Source organism: Hipposideros armiger, unplaced genomic scaffold (genome assembly GCF_001890085.2).
Source record: "Hipposideros armiger isolate ML-2016 unplaced genomic scaffold, ASM189008v1 scaffold_52, whole genome shotgun sequence".
Lineage (NCBI taxonomy): Eukaryota > Metazoa > Chordata > Mammalia > Chiroptera > Hipposideridae > Hipposideros > Hipposideros armiger.
The window spans coordinates 1,350,850-1,370,076 of record NW_017731402.1 but is presented as its reverse complement, the minus strand read 5'-3'; positions in this window follow the sequence as shown (position 1 = coordinate 1,370,076).

The following is a 19,227-nucleotide window of genomic DNA, read 5'->3' as shown; positions in this document are numbered from 1 at the left end:
CTTGGTGTTGTTTTAAGCCAGAAAGTTTTGATGAACATTTTTAGAGCAATAAGTAACAAACTCACTAGACTGCTTACAGTTACAGTTTACAGGCCAAAGGCGTTCAAGGGCACATCCACAGCCTGGACCTCCCCTATGAGCTCAAACTTTTATATGTAACTGCCTATTCCACATCTCTTCTTGGATGTCTCAAAAGTGTCTACCCAACATGCTCACCCTGTGGTCTCATCCTATTCAAATATGCCCTTCCGCCAATATTCTCTGTCTCAGTCAATTGCACGGTGGACTGAATCCATAAGCGACAAATCTGGACACCTGTGATACTTCTTTCTCCTTCATGCCCCATATCCAATCTACACCAAGGCCAGTCAAATTCTCTGCTATAAGCTCTCAGATCAGAACACTGCTCTCCAGAAGCACTCTGAAGATACGATTTCTTTGTCTCTGGCATCTGTTGCTTATAAGAAGTCTGCTGTCAGAACAGCATTCCTCGGCGTTAAGCTATCTTTCCCTCTGATAGCTTTTGAGATTTTTTTTTCCTCTGCATCCTTGAGCCCCCAAATGGATTTGTTTTTATTTATCCTACCTAAGACTTGGTGTGATTTTTACAGACTGAGGACTTGAACTGCTCTCCACTCTCAAACGCGCTCAGTCGCTGTCTCCTTTTGACTACTCACTTCAGTGTCTCTGTATCAGTCAGGATCCATTCAAGAGACATACCCACACCAGTGATTTTACCAGGCAGAAATTAATCTAAAGAATTGTTAATCAGGCAAAGATAATCATGAGGCAGGGAGGCAAGGAGGTATGGAGGCAGTGACTGCAGGAGGGGGTTATCACCACTAGGGTTAGGGGAACAAAAGGATGACACTGGGATTATTAAAATTTAGAAGTTTAGAGAAGGGAACCTGCAGAACAAAAATGAATACCTTTGAGGTAGGTGTGCTGGCCAGCTGCTACTTGTGTTTCTGTAAGGGTGCAGAAGCTGGTTATACATGTTTTGGAAAAAAACTGCAAATGGAGTCACTGCTACTACTGGTATGAACTGTGCTGCCAGCACAGGCATTAAACATTGTTTCCTAATCCACTCATCTACTCTCAGGACCCAGTGTGCCAAATTCTGGCACGTGTCTGTTTCCCTCCTGCTCTCAAGCTCAGCTATACTTGTATATCTTAAGCATGTCTATGTATCTGGGACAGATAGGAGTGATTCCCTCACTTGCTCTGTCATTTGTCACAAGTCTGTCCACTTCGCTTCATCTCCACCGTCCTCACCCTAATCCAAAGTGCTGCCATCTTTTCCCTGGACTACTAGAACTGTCTTTTAACTTGCCCACCTTCATTCATTCTAGCATGCCTACCATCATTTCTTTACCCAGCAGCTAATGTTTTCTGAGTGCTAATTTAATGACATCATGTCTTATTTAAGTCCATTCTCACTGCTGTTAAAGTAATGACAGAGGGTGACCTGTTTGCTCAGGTGGTTAGAGCACAGGCTTATAGCACCAGGGTTGCCGGTTCAATTCCCACGTGGTCCAGTGAGCTGCGCCCTCCACAACTAGACTGAAAACAAAGACTTGACTTGGAGCTGATGGGTCCTGGAAAAAAAACACATTGTTCCCCAATAAAGTTTAAAAAAATAAAAAAATAACGGCAGGAATATTTCATGTGTCCCACAAGGCCTTACATGTTCTGACCCTGCTTACCACTCCAGAACCTTCCATCATGCCCCCTCTCTCTGGGTTCTCTGTCCACTGTGGCTCCTTTCCTCTTTTCAAACAACACAAAGTCTTTGAATGTGCTGATGGCCCTGCCTGGATCACTCCTCTTCCCCAACACTTTGCCTGGTTAACTATCACTCATTCTGTAGATCACAAATCAAACACCATTTTCTCCAGGAAACCTTACTTGCTCCCTCAGACGAGTTCAGCTCTCAACGTATACAGTCTCACAGACTTGGGGATCTTGTGTTTATATAATTTATCTTGGACTATTTGATAACATCTCTGCTGAGCTATTACCTCCAAAAGGGAAGAGAGGTAAGCATCCTAAGTTCCTGGCCAGAGCTTCTGCACACACTAGGCATTTAACAGCTATTTATAGAATGAGTAATTGAACTATACCAAATGTTGATGGAATTTCAACATGCTTTCCACAAATCAGCCTGTAACATTTACCCCTTCTCCTGAACTTCTGACACCCATATATTTCACCTGGCATATTTCCTTTCTTTTCTGCCATGGCCCTGGTATTTTCGGCATGTTATTGATTAAGGCCTGGGACCTCTCTATTGTTTTTGGAATTCCCAGTGTCTAGCACAGTGCCATTGTGATAACACGAAACCAACAAATTCTTATTATTCATGATAATGATCAGAACTTAGTGCCATTATAGTTAACACAGTAAAATTTTGTTAACTCAATTATTCCCCCAAGCCTGCTCTTCTCAAGTAATTAAGTGTTATGATTATCTAACACACTATTAAGCAATGCAAAGTTTCAAGGAAATTAGTCCATTATTTCCAGCCCTTTATATTTTAAATTAATGACATATTCAAGTAATTTTTTAAAAACTTTCAAATGCTTTACTTTGGCTGAACACACAAATATCTTCAGATGGTCGTCAAAATGGTTTAAATTACCCAGATGTGGTGAACACGCAGTGAAATCTTAGAAAGGCCCTGAAGAATTCCCTACAAATGATACATGAGCCAAGGACATGACATTCACTTGGAGGTTCTTTCTCCCCCGAACAAGTCTGATAAAATGCCTTTTCTTCCACTTTGACCCTAAGCACTTAGAAATCATTTGTTTTACAAAAGCCCTGTGGTCCGTGATTATGGCAAGCAGATTAGTGACTTTTGTCTCATATTTCTATTGTGCATGGTTTATGACTTTGGTTTAAGGGAGCGCTTTTACAGAAGAGTTTTTAGATAGAGTTCACTCCCATTCCTTTGTTCGCCTCCTCTGCACGTCTATGAAGAACAGCTTCATGCTTTCAAAGCTGGCTTGAGGCACAACGCTGTACCTCCACGGTCGTGTCCAATTGTTACAATAACCCAGGTTTACAGCAGCTGCACACAAACGTGCACTTGCCCAGGCTCCAGACTTCAGCAAACTTCTTACATTTGCCTTTCTTATGAATTGCACTGATTTTGTTGTAGTGCCCAAGCATGGTAGTGTCTTATATCTCATTTTAGAGAAGAAGCTTTGAATATTTTCTGGTATTATATATATAATTTCCTGCCACTAGGCCACAAGGATTATTACAGCATGACTGACACTGCAGACTTCCCTAAAGGTAGCTTAATGTTTGTCCATCGTGACCATCCAGATATTCTAATTTAGGAGGCTAATAGCCAATGCTTTGCCAGAGAGCTAAAAATATCGGCATAAGTTTTATGTTTACACTTGACAACCAGATTGTCTCCACTGATAGCGATCTCAGGCCCTCTTGTCAGCATACCAAATATATCAGTAGGCTTTGCCATGAATTTTCCAGATGTTTGTAGGATCATGAAAGTTTTTCCAAATAGAAAAGAGTAAATATCTCCTAAAGAAAATATTGTTTTTCTATAAGATCATTATGTAAAATATAATAAAGCCTCAAATTTTATAATGCATATAATATTTATCATAAGGGAACTTTATACATTTATAAAATTATTTACTACTAACATAAATTTGTGAAAAAAGATTTAGAACACTGTTTTATCCTCAATTCTTTTGAAATCTGTTGAGCTGTGTATACTTTTCTTAAGGATTATCCCATGCTATTATCCAGTCTGTCTTTTTACTACATATGCATTATTTTTTTCATAGAATTAAGTGATATTGTCCATTTGTGAGCCTCAAGTTCATACTTATTTCTGTCATTGACCAAATAGATATTTTGCAGATATACAAAAAAAAATGTTCTTTTGTAGATTGATCTAAATATTTTATAGCTTATTTCAAGCTATAACCGTGGAATTGCGGTTAATTGTGGTCCAGATCAATATTTTCCACATCAACCTTGGGCATCATTATGCTTATTTTATATAAAAATCTATCTCTAAACATGTTTTCCAATGACAATCAATACTTTATAGTCAGCTAATGGACATATCTAGTATTTAATTCTTCCAAGACTTTTTAATGAATAATGAAAGAAGGGTATGCCTGCAGATATGACATTTAAAAATAAGCTAACTGCATATTAGTGGGGAAAATGTTATTAAAATAACAGCTGCTAATTCAATTTAAAAAATTTTAAGCTTTTAAAAAATAGTTAGATTCTATCATGTTCAGCCCAAAATGTGAAAGCTGAAATAAGGAAAGCGGGGGTGAAGGTGTACTGTTGTAATATTAGTAGCTAAATCAGGTGCCAGGAAAGTGTTGCCTCTCTCAATTCTTTCTCTTTCTCTTTCTCTCCCTCTTTCTCTCTCTCTCTCTCTCTCTCTCTCTCTCTCTCTCTCTCTCACACACACACACACACACACATTAGGCCTCCCTCCCTTACATCATCCAGATCCTAGAGAAGTTTCACTAACATTCCCTCCATAAAAGTAGTTATCACGTGATCCAGCAATCCCACTTCTCAGTATATATCCTAAGTGAAAAAAGATACCTGCACTCCCATGTTCACTGCACCGTGATTTACAATAGCCAAGCTATGGACAAACCTAAGTATCCGTCAATGGATGAGTGGATAAAGAATGTGGTACATATAGACAATAGAACATTATTTAGCCAGGAGAAAAAAGGAAATCCTGCCATTTGGGACAACATGGATGAACCCTGAGGGCATTATGCTAAGTGAACTAAGTTAGTCAGAGAAAGACAAACACTGTGTAATGACACTCATATGTGGAATCTGAAAAAGCCAAACTAATAGAAACAAAGAGTAGAACGGTGGTTACGAGAGGTGGGGGGTTGGGGGAAATGGGGAGATGTTAAAGGGTCCAAACTTGCAACTAGAAGATGAATAAATTCAGGAGATCTAATGCAGAGTGAACTATATGGTATTATATACTTCAATGTTGCTAAGACTCTAGGTCTTAAATGTTCTCACTACAAAAAAGAGTTGATAATTATGTGATGTGACACAGGTGTTAGCTAATGTTACGATGGTAATCAGGTTGCAATACATAAATGCGTCAAATCAGTAGGTACAACTTAAACTTACACAATGTTATATGTCAATTTTATTTTTTAAAAAAGAAAAGAAAGTAAAGCCAAGGTCACCTATCACTACCAAGTCCTGAAAACAGGCAGTTAGCCTTCAAATGGTTTCCATTTAAAAAACACTGGCTTCAATGCGCTCTCTGAAGGCTTCCCTGACTCACCTGTATATACTTCTGTATACACTTGATCACTCCTTTCTTGTGTTGCCATTGTACCCCACAGAAACCATTATGAGACATATATGACACCTTCCTTTGTGTATGTGTGTACCTGACTGTCCCTCCTACTGGACCAGAAAGCCTGCAATCCCGGAATACTATAGCACTTCCCTCTAGCCCACAGTCAATGCTTAATACGTTTGTTGACTAAATTCTCCTGGACATGTTCATAGGAAGAAAACATCGAATTTTGCACCAGCACACTGTGTGAATAACTGGGAAAGAGAAGCCACAGAATGGAACAAGCTAGAGTCATTCTTTCTGAGCAAAAATCTATAACCTAATACGAGGCAGGACTGAAAAACAGGTTTTTTAACAGCAAGAGTTACCATCTACAGGCCACTCCTTTCCAACCCTCCACACTGTAACCACACCAATTAGCTAATGTTTGGCACTAACAAAAAGGTCATTTTTTTGTTGTTGTTCTTCAACTTTTTTTGTCAATATTCAGAAAATATTGCCAGGTTATTTCAGTGTTTAGTGATTGAGATTTCATATGAAATTTGGCTACACAATCTGTGCTTCTCCAAGACTCTGTCCTCTATTGCCAAATGTGATACGTTCAGAAAGCACATTCTTTCATCATTTTCCTCTTACAAAAAAAAAAAATTGGAAAAATATATTATTTGCTTTTAAGTGGAAAAACATTCCATTTTCCAGATGCTAGCACTTCAGGAAATATTATAGATCTCGTGTTGAAAATTTTAGAAGTGATCACGTTATCATACATTTTACACTCCTGGTCAAGCTGTCATCACTACCTATGCATTTCCATAACTACCTACATATGCCCATTTCCCTGAGAGGGGAGAAGCAGAATGATGCTAACTCCCCTGGAGTTTACATACATTTGAATTTTTATATGTCAAGCCTAAGATCATCAAAAATTGAAGCATGGAAATTTTCTCTTGGAACACGAAACCTACATAAAATGCTAACTTTCATGCAATCAACTTTTTTAAGAAACGTAAATACTTCACCAATCTTTAGGACTTTTTAGAAAATAGTACATAGTATTCACAGACAAAAAAAAATGAAGGTGGGATGTTTCTAGATAAATGTAGCTTGGGAATAAGGAAAATATGATCTAATAGAGGAAACCTCCAGATAAACTGTAGAAAATTATATGGGAATTGGGAAACCTATGGCCGCAGATTTTCCCTTTAAATGGAGGTCTTGAAGAATACATCCTAGTTCATATTTCTAATGAAAACATGAAACAGATATCTGCTTTTCCATCCCCACTGGGTTTCTTCCAATGCTGCCTTCTCCCTGACGAGTTGGAATCATGTACACCGTAAAGCAGCACAACACAGCCTGAAATGCTGACATTTCATTTTTAATTGAAATCAAACAGAAATGCATCCACTGGGAATCAAGAGAGTAAAGCAGGCCTCTGATAGAAATTAAAAGGGGAGAGACTAAAATACTTTTCGCCATCATAAAGTAGTCTCCCTGTCGAAGGCGACCAGTCCTGCCTGAATCTGAGATTATATCCAGAATTACAACTGGTGAAAGGAGCACATCTTGTGAAGGTGAAATGAGAAATTGTATGTAGATGAACATGGTTAAAAAAGAAATGAAAAACACTTCTTTGCTATTTTTTTTTAGAAAAACATCATATGAATATAGAGTTCAAGGCAGATTGTTTACTGCAACAAGAAATGATAACAAAAGCAAATGAGTTCATATCAACAAAAATATCTGCAAAAATAAATCAGAAAATACTTGCTTTGGGAGGTAAGATAAACTTACATTACTGGGACTACATCCTCACAACAGTGAGACAAATTTTTTTAACAAACAATTGTATAACAATATCTACAGCAGTAGTAACTGTAGGAATTGTAGTTTGAGTAATAACAATAACGTTTAATGAAGATTCACATTTGTATAGGTGGGTTATAAAATATTTTTATAAGAATTTTAATAGTTGGTCTTCCAAACAGTATTGTGAAAACTAGCTTTTAGAAGACAATATTTTATTCTCTAAAAACCAGACTTCAAATATAAAAAGCTGTAACTTTAATGAAAACATTTATCTTTATGGTCAAAATTTCTTGGAATGATCTGTAGCCCTTTGTACAAAATGTTGGCTTTTTGTTATGAGTCACTTCAAGACATTATTGAGGACTGGTACTAGGATGAATAAGGCGGGGTGTCTGACACCAAGGAGTTCACAGGCCAATGTTGCAGACAGGTACTTAAAAAGATAAATGACACTATGATATGATACCTGTCCTAACGGAGACAGGAACAAAGTACTTTGAGAGCACAGAGGAGGAAAGAAATAATTCAGCCTGGGGGAATCCGAGAAGGCTGCCCTGAGCAGGGTGCAATTGAGCCAATAATTACAAACATTGAGGAGTTCACAGGGTGAACAGAGGCAAGAGGGCCTCAAGTCAATGAGAACTCTAATGACAGTCGTTGAAGAACATTAAAAGGCGGGAGGGGCGGGCGTTAGATTTACCATGTCTTGAGTGGACAAGTCAGATACACTGAGAAGAGGTCACCAGAGCAGCCAGCAAGGAGTAGAGGAGGAGACTGAGAAGGTCAGTGGCTCTTTCAAGGCGTTGGGTGGTAAATGGAAGGAGGGACTTCAGAACAGAGAAGGGAGAGCTCCACCGTGGAAAAGGTGATTTGCTTGCTGGTTTTCAGAATGTGGAAACTTCCGCAGATTTACAAGTTGAGTGAAAGAAGAGAAGATCAATTTGAACTTTCAGGAGAAAGGAGAGATAAGTGATGAATAAATACAGTTTTTCTTCTTCTTCCTTTTTTTTTTTTTTTTACATTTGAGACTTTTCAAAGCTTCTCTCTGGTGACCTTGAGTGACTTTTTGGGCTACCTCAGAAATAGGTTTTATGTTCCTTAGAATTGATAAGAAAATATGAGGTATATTTTAAGGACTGAAGTTCAGATGTTCTCAACCGTCAAGAAAGTGCAAGCCTATACTGACTCCTTGGGGGTCACCAGATATTTAGGGAGCTGTCCAGTGGCAAGAATGCAGCTGTGTATTTCTTATAGTGAGATACTTCCCTAACATGACTAATCCTACTTGTATTAAAGACAATTGATTCTTTATAGAAATTTCTGCACGTACAAATATCTCTGTAAATTTTGCTTACAAAATTTTAAGGAAAGTTAAGAGTGCCAATCATTTTTTTAAATCAATGATAAAAATAATTAGTATCTGTAAACAAAAACCAAAAACCCCTTTATTCCTGGCTCTATCTGATACTCCATTAAAATGTCACCAAATTAATATCTAAGTTACCTCATGAAAGCAATTTAATGAGTCCTTTGAATAATTCTAATAAAAATAAGAAATCAGTTATCTCAGTCTCATATTTGCCACAATTAAAAGGAAACTCTCTTTTGAACTAGACTGTGTCTCCATAAAAAATTTGTGCTTATAACTAAGGATATTGCAATATGCTCTGAATAGATGTTTAAAATCTCTCCCATAAGTTCTGGAAATCTCTCTCATTGAAACAGTCCCAGCTTGACAGCCCTGCAATAACCATTAAATATTAAAATAACATTAAAGAGCAACTGCTCAGCTCATGGGTTTAGCTGCAAAACTCCATTTCACACTCATAGGACTCACATAGCTAAATCCCCACGTGCTGTACTGAAAATTTACCCCCAAGGATCCAAGGATAAGACACAGTCAAAAAAACGATGAATTCACTTTCAAAACAATAACCAATCTACTACCAAAAAAATTATTATTCATAAAATTGCAATCACATAATCGTTCTGAACATCAGATTGTCTAAGAAATAGCAGCATCCAATTTTGGATTCATATAATATACATTTGTGATGTAATAAAATTCATACTTCTATTGCAAGATAATTTGGATGTTGTAAAATATTTGTAAAGTTATAAAACACTGTGTCTTATTGACAAAGATCACCTAAAGTCAAAACCTGACTCTAAATATTTTTATGTGCATTATTTGTATATATATTATCATCATAATGCTTAAACTTAAGGACTACTTTGTTATTGTTGCCGATAAACGTTTAAAGGAAACAAGGTAGTGTAAGTAACTAATAGTGTTAATATTCAAAGTTATATAAAACTACTAACTTCTCCAAAAGTATTTTTTGAAGAAAATACAGAAATTTTGAGGTAGTTGTACCATGCTATGTGTAATAATCACCCATGTTAATTATCCTGGAGGCAGTTACAAACTATTGAAAAGGCAGTGTGTTTAATGGAATGTACTCTAGACTAAACTTGAGCTTACCCAAAATTTAGCTTATCCAAATATCAAACTAAGACAAGACACTTAAATTCTCTAAGTCACAACCTTTATCAGCTATAAAATGAAAATGGTCTTGAGGATCTCGCATGTCTGCCAGTTCATGACTTTATTTTGTAGCAGATAATTTTGTTTCTATTGAGTCTGGTAGCTTTCCCATTTTCCTCATCCTCACCCCAACAAACACACACACACACACACACACACACACACACACACACACACATACACACACACACACACACACAAGCATAAACATAAAGAGGATAAATTTTTAAATTTTATGTAGAACTATGGTATAAGTGCATTTATAATATTCTGTGAAATTGCTGTTTCTGAATGTCAAAGAATTTACCAGAATTGAAAGAAGCCTAGAGAACGAGAAGGGGTGGGGGGTAGCACGGTTTTGTGGAAAAAGCACCTGGATGAAATACGGAGACCCGATCCCACCACTAACCAACTCTATGACCTTGGACACATCACTTTATATCTCCAAATTGCAGCTCACGTCTCTGAAGAATGTGGATATTGGATAAGATGGTCATTAAGTGCACATCCAGCTCTGAAACTGGATGCCTCTAACTAAAATATCACTATTAGGAAAAGGCAAAATAGTTATTCTTAAGTGTGCAGAGAAGAGGGTGTGTGTGTGTGTGTGTGTGTGTGTGTGTGTGTGTGTGTGTGTTATAATTATGAAGGATGATGACTAGAGGAAAAGTAAATGTGGATCATTTTGAAAATTCAATAACAGTAAAAGAACTGTGAGGTATCTTTAAAGATGAAAGATTTTCTAATCTTTTTTGAGCATTTACTGTGTGTTGGGCATGAGGCTAATAGCACTGCAGATACTATCTCATTTAATTCTGACTACGAACCCTAAGAGAAGCTACTATAATCATGCCCAAGTCCTAGATGACAAAATGAAGGCCAGAGGGTCTTATGTACCACAGCTACTATTGTAACTTATAAAGAAATGTATGCGAGAGACTGAGTCATGTTCCTTGAAGTGTCATATCTTTTAGAGTCAAATTTATAGATGACTAAGCTCTGATTTCTTCATTTTTAAAAAGATTTTCAGTAGCACTACTGGACACAATATCTCATCATGCATACACCATTGGCCCACTCCAGCAAAAGCATTCTTTTTCTTTTGTCCACTACAAAAGTGGTATTCTAATTTTCTAAGGACAATAACATTTTTGGCACGTCAGTGTTTATTGAAAGAATGAAGGTGAATTCCTTCTCCAAACCAAGATGGGAGAACATGGACTAGAGTTACTTTGCCAGCTGAAAGAGCCAGAAAAGACCGAAAACCTGGACAAAATATATGAAACAACAGTTTTCAATTCACTAGGCATGGGACAACAAAGAAGAGTGATCCCTATGAGATAAGAAACAAACAAAGTGAGCCCTATGATTACCCAGCTTAATTTCTTAAGAAAGTTTCAGGTCTGCAGTGCAGGGAGATAGAATTTCTGCAGAACTCAGCAGATTTTCTGAGCTGAGGAGAAAGAATTGAAACTTTGGGAAGACCAAGACAACTTGAATTCCTAGGACAGAGAACCAAATAGAGAGAACTGCAGAGAAGCACACTTGAATATTCAGCAAAGTACTGATTAGGACACTATCTGATGAAACTACCTGAGGCCTGGGAAGGAACCACCTGAAAGGATTAGAGAGGGAACATTACCCAGTGCTCACACCAGGCTGGAGATAGTGCTCATAACCATGAGTCAGGTTAGGAAACCTCATTATTCACAGGGTACTGGGCAGAGTACTCAGAAGGGCCTTGCATCGTAAGTAGGAAGTAACCACCCCTCAGCTAAACACAGCCCTGGTCTCATCTAACAAATTTTAAAAGCTCTGTCTTTCAAGACTGAACTATTTCCAAGTGATTTAACCACACTCCAGAAAAAAAAAAGTCTCAAGAAGATCTACATGAATATAAAAACATTACCCAACTATATAAAAATCAAAATGTCAGGAATCCAAACAAACATTACCAGGTATGTAAAGAAGCAGGACTGTATGACAAGTAATAAAGAGGAGAAAAAAATAACCAATTGAAACTGACCCACAACTGATACAGATGTTAGAACTAACATACAGGGATACTAAAACACTTATAACCATATTTCGTTTCTTCAAAAGAATTAATTAAAAAAATATACATATATATATATATATATATATATATATATATATATATATATATATATAGAGAGAGAGAGAGAGAGAGAGAGAGAGAGAGAGAGAGAGAGAAAGAGGGAGCCAAAAAACGTATACACATTTTAAAAAAGGACAAAACTGTATTAAAATTGTAATACTCAATATATACCAATAACACAAGATGAATACAAGTCACGTTTGACTTCTGCAATTAGAAGAGGTGCTTAAAGTTGTTCCCATCATTGTAATTTTAATACAGTTTTTCCTTTCTTGTGAATTTGAAGATAGAAATAGAAATTTTCCAAAATAAACCACAAAAAGAGAAGAATAAAAGTTAATACCACAAATATCAATTATCAGGAATAAGTGACATTAAAAAAAAATCTAGTGTAATTAGCAATTTTATGCAGTACCAGAAGTGATGTGTGACATGGAGTGTTGTCATGATGGAGGATGATTTACGGCACAGTTTAAAACACACCTTCTCTCAACCGTAGCTCACACCTGACCGACTGCACCGAACAAGTTGAAACTTGTCACACACTGTTACTAAGGTTCAACATGCTGCTTCCCATATTGAAGATCCCTGCCTTTCCATTGAGTGGCACTGGGCAGCAGCATTTACCATATTTTGTGATCATAACAGAAAAGCTCAGTGTCACACATCGCTTCTGGTTCAACAATTTCTGTCAAATAAAAACATTACGATGTGTCCTCATCCACCTTGTTCACCGGATCTGCCACTGTGCGATTTCTGGCTCTTCCTCCAAATCAAGACCAAGACTCAGGACACCATGGCAGCCACAACAGCGCAATTAAAGACACGAAAAGGGACTTCCAGAACTGCTTCAGAAAGGAGCAAGAACAATGGGATAAGTGTGTTCGAAGCGAGGGGAAGTACTTTGAGGGGGATTAATGGTAATGTATCTTTTACTGTAATAACTTTTTTTAATTTAAACATTCACTATATTGTTTGATCACACTTTGTACACTGAAAATGACAAAACACTGATAAAAGAAATTACAGAAGTTGCAAATAAATGGAAAGATATTCAATGTGAGTGGATTAGAAGACCAAATATTGTTAAAATGTTCATATTATGCAAAGAAAATTAAAGATTCAATGCAATCCTTATCAAAAGCCCAATGGCATTTTTTACATAAAAGAAAAAAACAATGCTAAAATTCATATGAAACCACAAAAGACTCTGAATAACCAAAGCACTCTTGAGAAAGAACAACAAAGCCAGAGGCTTCAGACTCCCTGATTTCAAAATATATTACAAAGCTGCAGTAATTGCAATAGTGTGATGGTGGGATAATAACACACATATCAATCAATGGAAAACAACAGAGAGCCCAGAAATAAATCCATGCATATATGGTCAACTGGTCTTCAACAAGGGTACCAAGAATACACAATGGGAAAAGTATAGTTTCTTCAACAAATGGTTTTGGGAAATCTGGATATTCACATGCAAAAGAATGAAATTGGACTTTTATTTTACATCACATACAAAAACCAACTCAAAATGGGTTAAAAATTTAAAAATAAGACCTGAACTGTAAAAGTTCTAGAAGAAAACATAGGAGAAAAATCTTCTTGATGTTGGTTTTGGCAGTGATTTTTTTGGATATAACACCAAAAACACAGGCAAAAATATACAAGGGGGACTACATCAAACTCAAAAGCTTCTGCACAGCAAATGAAAACAACAAAGTGAAAGGGCAACCTACAAAATGAGAGAAAATATTTGCAAAAAAATATATCTGATAAGGAGCTGATATTTGAACTGTATAAGGAAATCCTGCAACTCAATAGCAAAAATAAAATAAAATAAAATAACCAGATTTGAAAATGGGCAAGGGACTTGAATAGATATTTTTCCAAAGACACACAAACAGCCAATACATATATGAAAATATGTTCAATATCACTAATCATCAGGGAAATGTAAATCAAAACCACTATGAGGTAACACCTCAAACCTGTCAGGATTGTTATCACCAAAAAAAAAAAAAAAAGTTTTTCAAGAATGAGGAAATATCAGAACTCTTGTACACTGTTGGTGGGAATGTAAAATAGAGCAGCCACTATGAAAAACAGTTTGGTGGTTCCTCAAAAAATTTAAAATAGGATTACCATATGAACCAGCAATCCCACTTCTGGATATATATCCAAAAGAATTGAAATCAGGATCTTAAAGTGATATCTGTACTCTTATGTTCACTGCAGCATTATTCACAATAGCCAAGAAATGGAACAACCGAAATGTTCACCAACAGATGAATGGATCAAGAAAATATGATACACATATATACACATGTGTATATATACGTATGTATGTATATACACACACATATATAATATTCCATTTGGTGCGTGTGTATATATATGTATATACGTATAAAATACTCTATTACATATATATATGAAAGAAAGAAATCTTAAAAAGGAAAGAAATCTTGCCATATGTGACAACATGGATGAAATGATAGGACATAATGCTAAGAGAAATAAGCCAATTACAGAAAAACAAATACTGCATGAGGGACCCAAAATAGTCAAACTCAGAGAAACAGAGTAGAATGGTAGTTGCCAAGGGCTGGGGGAAAGGGGAACTGGGGAATTGCTGTTAAGTGGGTATAAAATTTCAGTTATGCAAGATTAATAAATTCTAGAGATCTGACACACAATATTGACTATAGTTAACATACTGTATTATGCACTTAAAAAGTTGTCAAGAGTGTTTCATGTTAAGTATTGGTACCACATTTTTTTAAAAAAGAAAGAAGACTAAAGACCAATAACCTTCATGAACACAGATTCTAAACTAAAACTTTAAACTAAATTTTAGCATATTAAATCCAACAGTATGTAAATTGGGTATTATATCATGATAGTGCAAAGTTTAACCCAGGAATTCAAGCTGTTTAACATTCGAAAATCAATATAAGTCATACTATTAAAACAAAACAAACTTTTAAAAAACCATTTGTTTTTTACCAGTTCCAATATCAACTGTTGACAAGTTCCAACATTCATTCATTTTTTTTTTTTTATTGGGGAATTGGGTGATGGGAACAGTGCTGGGGAATTGGGGGAAGGGGAACAGACAAGTTGCTGTCTTTTTGTTCTTCAGTCTAGTTGTGGAGGACGTTGTTTCACTGGCCCAATTTGGCACCATCATTGCACTCTTCCCAGGTGAGGCAGATCAGTCGCTGGCTTCTGGACAGCCGCTCACTGTGGCTGCTGGCTACACATGGTAGCCCATGGCAACCCACTGCCACAGGGGCTGCAGCCTACACCATCACCGGCGACTCATGGCAGCCCAGCTCCAGGTTGAGCTGTTGTTCAGCATCTTAGCTGTGGAGGGCAGTGTCACTGGCCCTCATATGTGGGATCCGAACCGGGGCCCTCTGGCGTCCCAAGCCAGTTCTTAACCATCGCACCACTCTGCCGGCCCCCAACATTCATTCTTGATTAAATCCTCAATAAACTAGGAATAGAAGGGAATTTCCACAATCACATGAAAGGTGTCTATTTAAAGAAATAAAAAGTCTACAGCTAACCTCAGACTTAACGGCAAAAGACTAAATACTTTCCCTCCAAAACCAGAAACAGGGTAAAAATGTCTGGTTTTACTATTTCTATTCCAATTTGCATTTATGCGTATAGTCCGTACAATAGGGCAAGGAAGTAAATAAAAGGCATTAAGATTGAAAATGAAGTACAACTGCCTTTCTCTACAGATATGATTGCCTATATAGCAAATGTGGTGAAATCTACCAGGGCTCAGGAGTGTGATCACCAGCCAAACCTCTGAATTCAGCCCCATTGGCTACTAAGATTCTTTTCTGTTTCCAGGCATCTGTACAATAGGCATCACTGGGAATGTCTTCCACTCCCTCTCTACAGGTCGCAGAGGTCACCACAAGAATAGGGGTGGGGGCGTTTGGAGGATCTACATACTCTGCAGAGCCTAATAACACCCACATTTCTAGAGACAGTGGGCTGGTGAGCAGGGTGCTCCTCTGACGTGAATAAGCATGCCATGTAGTCAAATGGGGGTTGAGCCATGGCAGAGGGGTGTTGATGGAACATAGTCTCACCCCATCCCTCCACAGGAAGGGAGCTTCTACCAGGATATGTGGTTCCTCCCTGAGAGGCTCTCCCTGGAGGAGCACTGTGTACCCTGCTCTGAGCTATTCCCCTCTGGGGGTATATGAGGTTTCTGCCCCCTTCCAGAACTGGAACCAAAATCCTAGGGGTACTCTCTCCTTGTGTTGTCTCTGCCACACTGCCCAGCCCACATCTTCCGGAGTCACAGATACAGCAAGTTCTCACTTAATGTCATCAATAGGTTCTTGGAAACTTCAACTTTAAGTGAAATGTATAATAAAACCAATTAGTCCACAGGCTAATTGACAGAAACCAGAGTTAAGTTCCTACGGCAGATTTCTGGTCACAAAAACATCATCAAACTTCTAAATAAAGACCCCAAACACTTCTACTATTAAACATTGAAATAAATGTAAGCTAAACATACCATTAAGACAGGTGCATAAAAACAAGTAAGATAACTTTTTCCCAACCCACTGATTTCAGTTCAGGGTGAGGGTGGCCCCAAGCCTCTCCTGGCAACTCAGGGCCCAGAGGGGAGCCCAGCCTACACGGGGCGCCCATCCATCTCAGGGCCACTCGACTCACACTCACTCAGACTGGGACAATGTAGACACACAACTTTGGAAAATCGATGGAAACCAGAGTCCCCAGAGAAAACCCATGCAGACATAGAGAGAACACACAGAGTCCATACAGACAGTGGCCCCACCGGGGAGCATGATTTATTTTTCCTATCAACATTGCTAGGAAAGTAGGTTGAACTAAAAGATGTTATTGGAAGACCTGTTGTACATCCAGCAACAGCTTTGCTTTGCAAAACGGTGCTCTAAGTTCTCCATCTTAATTCATCTGCTCTCACACCTTGTTTGCCACACCTGAAGCAGATTAGTAGATACTCACGTGTCCTTTACTAACCTCAGCTCTTCTTCCAACTTTCTCCATCAGCTTCAGCCTCAAGTTGGGCATCAGTGACCAGCTAATGTACACACAGCAGAGGCCAGCCCATTGCACAGCCATGTGTCTGTCTTCTTTGCTGCCCTGAGCTTCGCAGTGCCTTAAACAAGCACATGAGACCAGCAGGCATTTGCAGGCGCATTTCGCCTTCACGCGAGATCCACAAGCTTGAAACAGACCAGCCACCCCTCCCCGTACCCAGGTGAGTGGCCAACCCAGGCTTTCCCCACCTGGGTTTCTCTTTGCCAAGACCCAGTTCTTCAGTCTCCCAGCTAGCTCACCGGTTGTTGGTTCGCAATCTGACTGCCCGACATGGAGGACAAGGAGAGACCTAAGAAAAGGGTGAAGCGCTCCAGATTGGTAGGTGGTTGTTTCAATATGCAAGGGGACTTACTTACAAGGCTTGTTCTGGGTGGCCAATGGACCATAGATCTCCACACCCACTCGTCAGAAACGTCAAAGTTTATATAGTGACCTTAATGAGGGTCAGTCATATATACCATCCAGACGGTCTCAATAACATTGCTACAAGGCTGTGTCCTTGAGGCAGCTTCTAGTGCTGGGAAGGCAAGTAGAATGCACATTCCAAGGACAGGGAAGGGGGGTGTGAGGAGCCTCCAATTGCCCTAGTCAAGCTCATGTGTCAACCAGCAGTCACTTCCTCTGGATGACCTTCTCCAACAACTGTTGATACATGAAACAACATAGATGAACCATAAAATAATGATGCTGAGTTCAAGAAGCCAGAAAAATAAATTATATATGTATATATAATTATATATTAATATAATATATAAATGTATATATAATGTAAATATATTTATAATGTAAATATATATATATAGTCAGACTGTATGATTCCATGGGTATAAAATTCCAGAAAATGCAAAACAATTGATAGTATCAGAAAGCAAACTATTGGCTGACTGGGCATGGAGGTGAGAGATGAGGAGGGGTGGGGGACAGAGAGGAGTGGGTGAGAGAAATGACATACGGGCATGAAGAAACTTTTTTGGGGTGGCGGATATGTGTGGTTTTGATTGCATGGGTATATGCGTATGTCAAAAGAATCAAGTTGTACACTTTAAATATGTTCAGGTTATTGAATGTGGAATTCTACAGAGCTATTTTTAAAAAAAATATGAAAAGGCCAATTTTTCACCAAATGAATAACCATTATGATGGATGATTTTGCTTAGTGCTTTCCCATTTTTTTCATCACAAGAATCCAGAGAGCTGAATATTCTGATTGTTTTTATTATATTATTGTTATATATTATTGTTATGTTATTGTTCCCGTGTACTATATGATGAAATTGGAGGCTCAAGGGCATTACCTTGCCCAGTGTCAGATAACCTTTGTCAGCAAACATCACGTGGAATTCCTTGCCAGTAAATGAAATACAGGACAAACCTGATTTCATTACGGTGGTCCTCAAACATTTACATTCCTGCCTCCTCACTATCCCCTCCTGTAGCCCGAAGAGATTCACACTCAATTCAAGGGTACATACCACTCTCAATTCCCAATCTCCCAGAAATGTGAAGTGAGGACATCGCAATCTATGCTGTCCAATGCACTAGCCACCTACCATTTATGCTACTGAGCACTAGAAATGTGGCTTATCCGAACTGAGGTGTGGTGTAAGATACAGCTCAGATATTGAAGACATAAATATTTCATCAATATTTTTTATATTGAATACCTGTTAAAATTATGATGTTTTGGACATTTTGGGTTAAATAACATATAGTATTCACTAATTTCCCCTGTTTATTTTTAGTTATCGATGGTTCCTAGAAAATTTTAAATTACATGTGTGTCTTGCATTATGTTTCTATTGGACAGCACTGATCTAAATCCCACTGAGGAAAAGCGATGCTGTGCTTTTTATTGTGACAATTTCAGAAAATAATGAACTTGTATTTTAATCGTGGTGCTATCTAGCTTCAGGTTTGTAATAAGGTGGACGGCTCGAGGTAGGATGCCCTGAGAGAATATATAGGGATATGAGAAGAAAAATATGCCCAGGCAGGGTAGCAGATGGTGATTAGAAAGATAAAGGGGAACAGCTGATTGTGAACTCAAAGTAGATGGTGAAAAATAGTTAACCCAGATTCTAAGATCAGCTCTCTAAGTCCAAGCTAGTGCTGAAATGCTTTGGGGTACAGTGCTAATGTATGATGCATCAAGCTCCAGTGGATGTTGGTGGCAGTTGTGAAAGATGAGCCAACCCAGGGTTGTCTTGACCCAATAAAGGACTTATCCGTGTACCTATGACTAAGGCAATTTTGGGGGCAGCAGCTGTAGTTTTTGACTCTGGA